The 8181-nt window shown below is 44.2% G+C and overlaps 1 long non-coding RNA gene across 1 annotated transcript; it reads right to left on the reverse strand.

Moving 5' to 3' along the window:
• LOC144684205 (uncharacterized) lies at positions 1-5217 on the reverse strand. The gene is made up of 4 exons (XR_013577449.1): positions 5061-5217; positions 1986-2156; positions 1467-1516; positions 1-139 (listed from the first exon to the last, which is right to left on the reverse strand). It is a non-coding gene; the product is annotated as an uncharacterized LOC144684205 (long non-coding RNA).
• Positions 5218-8181: the final 2964 nt, after the last annotated feature.

An 8181-nucleotide genomic window follows, 5' to 3' on the forward strand; every position in this document is an offset into this window, starting at 1 on the left:
ATCAATATCCTTCTATATCATAACTCATGGATTCTCTGCTTATGTTTATGAGGAAGAAGTTCCACTGTTGATCCTCTACCTCTCCACCATGTTCATCTCTCAGCACGAATATTCCGAGACCACTCCCCGAGCTCAGACTCTATAAAAGATAATTTTCATAGAATTATAGAAACTACAGCATTTGGGCCCCAATACTGGTGATCTCTTGTTTGTGCCATCTCCCTTTTATATATTCCCCCTCTCAAAGATATATTCATTCATTTTTAAGTTAAGTTTTAGTCTGTACCTCAATAACCACATGTGTTGAAAGTTCTCATGGTCTAATAGTCCTGAGCAAAAGAATCTGCTCCCATGTTTCTTCCAGTGACAATCTTTGCTCACCGTTCCGTTCCCTTCAGACCTCAGGAAGCCCCAAAGAGCTTCACAGCTAATGAAGAATTCTCTGAAGTGTAATAACTAATAAAGTAGGGAAATGCAGCAGCCAAAGTGTGCATGGGAAGATTCCACAAACAATGTTATTCAACGACCAGATCACCCCTTTTTCAGATGTTGGTTTGAGGGATACATGTTGACCAGAGCTCCCTCCCCTGCTGTTCTCAGTATTGCCTGAGATACCAGCCATGTTGTGCACTCAGGTCCCTGGAGATAAATTTGAACCTACAACCTTTGCACACAGAGATGAAAGTGCTATTCACTGAGTCACAGCTGACACTAGCGCTGAAATAGCACAGTGTGTCTTAGATGGATTAAATGTTTTAACTCTGACTCTATGTGACCAATCTTTCTCCTTCAGTTGCTGACTGGTCGGTAGTGTATTTCCAGCATAGGAACAGGTGTAGACCATTCACCACCCACCCCCCCGAGGCTGTTCCACCATTCAATGACATCACAACTGATTTATGCCTTTGCGCACAATCCTTAATATATTTGTTTAACAAAGAAAAAATCAATCTCATATTTAAAAAGAATGATCGGTACAGAATCAATTGCCATTTACAGAAAAAAGTTCCAAACATTTACCACCCTTTGCATTAAGCAACGTTTCCTAATTTCACTCCTGAATGATCTGACACTAATTTTTACACTATGCCTCCTAGTCCTAGACTCCCACCTATCTGCCCTTATCTACTCTTGCCTCATTATCTTGACAATTTCAATCAGATCACCTGTATAACTTCTAAATTCCAGAGAATACAATCCTAGTTTGTGTAATCACCTTCTCAAAGGCAATTAGGGATGCATAATGAATGCTGGCCTAGCCAGTGACACCCTCATTCCATGAATGAATAAAAAAAAATCTCTCCTCATCATTTAACCCATGGAGTCCAGTTACAATTCTGGTAAATCTACACTGCATGCTCTCCAAGGCCAGCATATCCTTCCGAGCATGTGGTGCCCAGAACTGCTCAGAATAACTCCAGGTATGATCTAAGCAGGGCTTTGCATAGCTGAAGTGTGACTTCTACCATAACAAAGAGAAAGATATGGTGGAAGTACTCATCAGGTCAGGCAGCATCTGTAGAGAGGAAAACAGTTAACATTTTAGGTCAATGACCTTACATCAGAACTTCCACCCCCTTGTATTCTAGTCCTCCATAAACAAAGGCCAACATTTCATGAGCCTTTTTGATTATTCTCTTACCTAATGGTATATAATGATCTATGTACCTGAACCCCAAAGTCTTCTTGGACCTCCGCATTTTTACCATTTTGAAAGTCCCCCGTTCTATCCTTTAAGGTCCAATGTGGATGACCTCACATTTGCCTATATTGGAATTAATTTGCCATATTTTGGCACGTTGACTTACCCTATCAATATCTCTGTAATTTAATGGTTCCATTTACCATGCTGCCTAGCTGTGTGTCATCAGTGAAGGGGGCACATGGCTCTCTATCCAGTCATCTAGGTTATTAATAAATAGACTTTTTTTCCCTTTCCCCTTTGATTTCAAATGTCCAGATCAACATTTTTTGCTCCTTCTTACCTGTGGGTTCTGTTCATCTGGTCACCGCTTATGTTGCCCACATCACTGCTCTAAAATGGTAACCTCAGACACCACAAGCAGCCAGGATGGCTTATAACCCAGAGAGAATGCTTCCTTATCATCAACAATCGCAGACCGTTCTGCCTGCGAGTGCTTGGGAGTTCTGACTTCCTGCAGTACGAAAAGGAATGGTGAAGAATATAGCATATTAAAGTTCCATCGCACCTTTATTGCTCTAGGCCTTTCTCATTTACAAATAAGGAGGTCAAATACCTTGCAGAGAATGTAGCGTGTGTACAGTTCAGTGTTATTGTATGATACAAAACATTGCTATTCGAACTATTTTCATGAAGTTGCATCATAATTTTCATTGTAGGCATTTCAATAAGAAAAGAGGTGACACTAAATTCAAACCACATCCACAGCCACAGGGACAGTCATCTCTCCGAGATGCTAAAAATTAAAGATTTGCATTTATATGGCGCCTCTCACAACCTCAGGATCTCCCAAAATGCTTCACAGACAATAATATATCTATTTTAGTAATGTTGGTTGAGGATTAAATATTGGCCAAGGCACCATGGAGAACTCCCCGGCTCTTCTTTGAATTAGTGCTTGGAATCTTTTACGTCTACCAGAAAGCTGAGACAGCGCATCTCAACAGAAAGACAGCACCTCCAGCTGTGCGGCACTCTCTCATGACTGCACCGGAGTGTCAAATTATATGCTCAAGTCCCTGGAGTGGACTTTGAACCCAAAAGCTATGACTCAGAGGGGAGAGTGCTACCTCAAGCCACAGCTAATTGTGACACACACCACACCATGTATCCATGTAACAATTACCTTAAACTGATGAATGGGCCCTAACAGGCAGAACTAACTAGTAGGAAGAGCCACCTAATTTCAACACAGCATGATTTAGTGTGATGCCTCCCTAATTATTAATGATTGTTTTTCTGTTTACTACATGGTGACACATCATACAATATTGAGGAAACTTAGAATCTTGTGGGACCAGGGCTGGCTGGCTGTTCAAGCTACTCCCGAGTGCACTGAAGTGACTGGGCCCAAATGTCAGTGGCAGCTCATTTGAATAATTAGCATCAGCTCCCAGTCTAGTTTTTGCCTCATGCCAGCATCTGATCACAGTAGGGGTGTGTAACATCGAGCTGAATTAAAGGGATTTGTGCACTTAAGGGTAAGTGATTGAATATGGGGTGGATATTGTTTCAGATTTTATTGCAGCTTTAAATTTAAAGTAGTTGTCAGTCTTTGCCAAGTCTGGAATGCAATGGGGCAGGGTGGGGTGGGGGGTTGGGGGGTGCAGTTGGTGGGGTGGTGTGGTGTTGGTTTGTGAGGCAAAACTGGAGTGGAAGGGAACCAAATATGTGGATGCACAAAGCAGTTGTTGGGTAAATGATGGAGGGGTACAACATCAGACCTTCCATTCCCTGCTCAGTTGGCTGGCAAAGTACATATGCTTCTGTGTGAGGTGAGTGCAAAGGGCATTGCCCATTGGGTATTTCATTGCCACCAGAGGATATTAGGTCCCATTAAGAGATAGTGGGCACATTGAATGTTAGGGACAGTGCATGCATCTCCTACACCTGATATTTTGGGGAAACCTAGTATGTGAGAAACATTTTCTGCTCTGATAAACATACTACATTATCCCAACATGGCCTCTCACACTCACTTAGCCTATCTGTTGAAAATCAACTGACATACTTGTCACCTACAGTAGAGAATCCATTAGCTTAGAAGTTTAAAATTTACATGTTATCTACAGTGTGGTTTTTCAAGAGATGACCCAGTTCTGTGACTGTATTAATGAACTAGTCATCAGTCCCGCTCGAACAGCTTGAATTTTAGCTTGGTTTTAAAAATCTCTCAATAAAAAACTGGCCTTAGTAAAAAGGACCATGAAGCTGATGAATTGTCATAAAAACCCAACTGGTTCACTGGTGTCCTTTAGGGAAGGAAACCCGTTGCCTCTACCCAGTTTGATCTGGATGTGGCCCTAGTTCCACACTAATGCCACTGATTCTTTGCCACTCTGAAACAAACCTTTCTGTTGTATCAAACTGCCACAAAGCAGTTGCCTTTCTCAGGATAACTTGAGATGAGCAATAAATGCCAGCTTGCCAATGGCACCCAGATCCAATGAATGAATTTAGAAAAAGACCCTGGGCGGAATTTTACAGTCCGATCATGTCAGATTTGTCCCAAGGTAACAGAAGGGAAGATCCAAGTTGGCGATGTTTGTCAAGCTGGCCTCTCACCCCAGCCTTCCTATACTCATGGGGCTTAGCTTAGGAACAGGAGTAGGCCACTCAGCCCTTCAAGCCTGCTCTGCTATTCAATAAGATCATGGCTGATCTGATTGTGGTCTCAACCCCACTTTTTTGTCTGGTCCCCATAACCCTTCACTCCCTTGTCTATCAAAAATCTATCTAACTCAGACTTGAGTAAATACAATGACCTGCAGGCCGCACTGTTTTCTGGGGAACTCACAAAGAGATTTTCTCAGTAGGGTGTTCTGTTTTGAGAGCTGCAGAGAACTGCTGTCTTTATTTGATTGACAACTTTAAGTGGTTATAATAAATTGCCCTTTTACTTTTGCACATGTAAAATACTAGTGGACAGGTTGGCCAGTGTCTTGTTTGGTTGTTTATGGAGGTGGGGTGGGGTGATGGGGTGTAGAGGGTAGAGGAGAGAATATGGCAAGTTAGCCGCTCTTAAAGGGCTGCTACCTTGCCATTAAAGGGGGAAAGGTTTGTAGACCTCATAGACACAGGAGGGGATTTACTGGTGAGAGGAGCCACTGGGCAAACCTTTACGATGGAATTGTGATCAGTGAGAGTAATGGAATGGACACTTTCACCTCCAGAGGATGTCCCACTGCAGGAGGTGCTGTACAAGAAGATAAACCTCAGGGGAGGAGTCTGCTTTATAGCACAGACACTAACTGCATCGGTGAAATGAAGCAGAATGACTGCTTGCACCCTCCCACACCTGTCACAAGAAGTTCAGGTACATCAGGAGAATCTGGAGAAAGGAGAAAGTTGTACCTACTTTGCATACATTATTTCAATTAGGGTGGAAGCAGGCTCATCTTTGACCTTTCAACTGGTGGACAGGGTCACCACCTTGACGTGAAATTTCCATCCGAAGTCACTGAGCCTAGCCAAGGTATAAATCCACACCATACACAGTCTTCTAGGGATCCCAGCAGCAATATAAGATGGAGGAAAGGAAGAAAACAAAGAAAGACTTGTATTCCTGTAGCGTCTTAGATGACCACCGGCCATTCCAAAGTGGTTTAGAGCCAATAAAGTACTTTTTTGAAGGGTAGCCACTTTTGTAATGTAGAAAACATGGGAGCCAATTTACACACAGCAAGCTCCCACAAACAGCAATGTGATAATGATCAAGTAATCTGTTTTTGTGATGTTGATTGAGGAATAAATATTGGCCACGACACCAGTGAAAACTCCCCTGCTTTTCTTCAAAATAGCGCCATGGGATCTTTTCCATCCACCCGTGGGGGCAGACAGGGTCTCGGTTTAATGTGCCCTGCGAAAGACAGAAATGTGGCGCCTCTGACAGTGCAGTGCTCCCTCAGAGCTGTACTGGGATGTCAGCTTTGATTGTTGTGCTCGAGTATTGGGAAAAACTTGAACCCAGAACCTTCTGACTCAGAATCAAGCATGTTACCCAGTGAAAGAGGGGAAAATAGAACTAGCATATATAAACTGCTTACCATAACCTCAGGATGTCCCAGGCAGATCCATCAGATCATCTCTGAACCTTGGTTCTAAAGAAAAAGCCCCAGTTCATTTAATTACTGTGCAGAATTAAATCACCTTATTCCAGTGGATCTTAGTGAACCTCTTCTGTGTTACAGCCAATGAAGATCTTTTTGAAGTGCAGTGCCTGTTTTAATGTAGAAAATGTGGCAGCCAGTGGTCCCACAAACAACAGTGAGAAAAATAACCAGGTCACCTGTTTTTGTGGTATAGATCAAAAGATAAATATTGGTCAGGAAGACGTCAGGAGACAGAGCTACCCTCTTCAATCCATTCCCACCCCCTTTTCAATTCCCCACTTGGCCTATCAAGGCTGTGCTGGTTCTGTAAGGATCCCTTTGGTGTTATTCTCTCTCACACTTTCCTCATACACTTTAGAACTTTATAAAAATATGTATTCACTTCCCTTTTAAATGCTATTATGGATTCTGCTTCACTGTTTCTGGCCTGGCATTCATCTGTCAAGAAAACATCTCTCCTAACCTCTCCCTTTTCCTATTTCCAAAATTGATGCCCTCTAGTTACTGGGCAGAATCGTCCCGGATTTGCACTGTGTGGTAGCGGGCGGGAAAAAGAACGTTTTACCCGTCGGCCACAATGGTAATTTTCTGCACCTCATTGTCCCAATCCTACCTCATTAATTATGCATTTGTTTCGATGGCGGGCGGGCTGTCATTTGCCTGCCATGCCATCACTTTGCCACTTCCTCGTGATGGGTGCCATATTTAAAGTGCATCCACGTGCGCACCTCCCAGTGCTTCCTGCCCAGAACTGCTGCACAGGAGACATGGCCCCGAAAGGCAAGAAGACTTCAGCCTTCCAATTCAGTGATGCATCCCTGGAACCTTTTGAACCCACAGTGATGTCCTCTACCCCCACTCAGGCCGCGGGAGGTCCAGCAAACTCACCACTCCAACTTGGCAGGTGGTGGCAGTGGTGATCAGTGCCAATGCTGCACAGAAGAGGTTGGCCATCCAATGCAGATAGAGGATGAATGATCTCATCCGTGCAGCCAGGGTAAGGCAACCATCTCATCACTCTAAACTCACATACTCAAGCCCATCACACATTCACTGGCATCTCACTCACTGCCAGCTCAAAGGACATCACCACTCACCCTCTCACACACACCCCCACATCTCCATCTCCAGCTGGTCTCATCTCCTCTGGAGACTGCATCCTCAGCCCTCACCATCTTGAGGCCACTTGCACAGATCAACGTGTGCCCCCACACACACCCTGGGATATCCCCCTTCCCCAGTACAGCCCTCATCCTGCAGCCTCTTCCCTTGCCTGAGGCCACTTCTCCCCCTTCCTCAAACAAGCCCTAGCCCTGCAGCCATTAAAAAAACAACCCACACCTTATGGTTGGTCTGGTAGCTAGAGACCTGCCCATGAGCCTCCCTAAAAGTGATGTGGTGCTGCCTGTGAAGCCTGGCACTGATGACCGTGAGTGCTGACTGAAGCAAGGTAGGCAAACAAACCTCAAAATCGCGAGCAAAGTGCAGCTTGCCAGCTGCACGTAGCTTATGTACAGTTGTGAAACACGTTGGGGTGTAATCACGCCGACGTGCTCAGATGATCCAACGTTAGAGGGATGATTCCAGCGAGCTGGGCTAATAATGATATGCAGATGTATTACAATGAATTCCTGACATCCAACGGTGGGAAACGCGGCCCGCCATTGATGGGCAGAGTGGACAATTGCAAACTGGCTCCACAACATCGTGAAACCGATTTTTGGCCTTCTCACCATATTGTCCGCTCACACCACCGAGCACACGCCACCGAGCACACGCCACCGAGCACACGCACCACCAACGGCACGGAAAAGTCCGCCCACTGACTCGCAAAACTAGTGGAAATAGGTTTTACTTTTTACCTTATCAAATCCCCTTATCATTGAACAACTCTAACAGATCATCTCTGAACATCCCTAGTTCTGATGAGAAAGCTCCGATGCATTTAGTTACCTGGGTGAATCTCTTTTGCACCCTTTCCATAGCCTCAACATCTTTCCTAATGTAAGTTAGTCAAAATTGGACACCATATCCTAATTGCAGCCTAACCAATGATTTGTATAAACTCAGCATAACCACTAACCCCTTAGTCTCCTTGCTCCTCTACTCCTTTTCAGGCTTTATCATTTGGAGTTTATTTCCTTTCCTTATTCTTCCCTCCAAAATGTGTCACCTCATCTTACTTCTACTAATCTGTCCACGTTCTCCTGAAGCCAATTATCCTCTTCATAACTCCTCATAGTTAACCATGCTTCTCGATTTTGTAGCATCTGAGAACATTTATATTGTGCCCCTATACTCTTGCCCAGATCATTGAGAAGAGCAATGGTCCCAAGCCCTCATTTCTGAAATACAATACAATAAGCA

The sequence above is a fragment of the Cetorhinus maximus genome, chromosome 9 (genome assembly GCF_964194155.1).
Source record: "Cetorhinus maximus chromosome 9, sCetMax3.hap1.1, whole genome shotgun sequence".
In the NCBI taxonomy this organism is placed as follows: domain Eukaryota; kingdom Metazoa; phylum Chordata; class Chondrichthyes; order Lamniformes; family Cetorhinidae; genus Cetorhinus; species Cetorhinus maximus.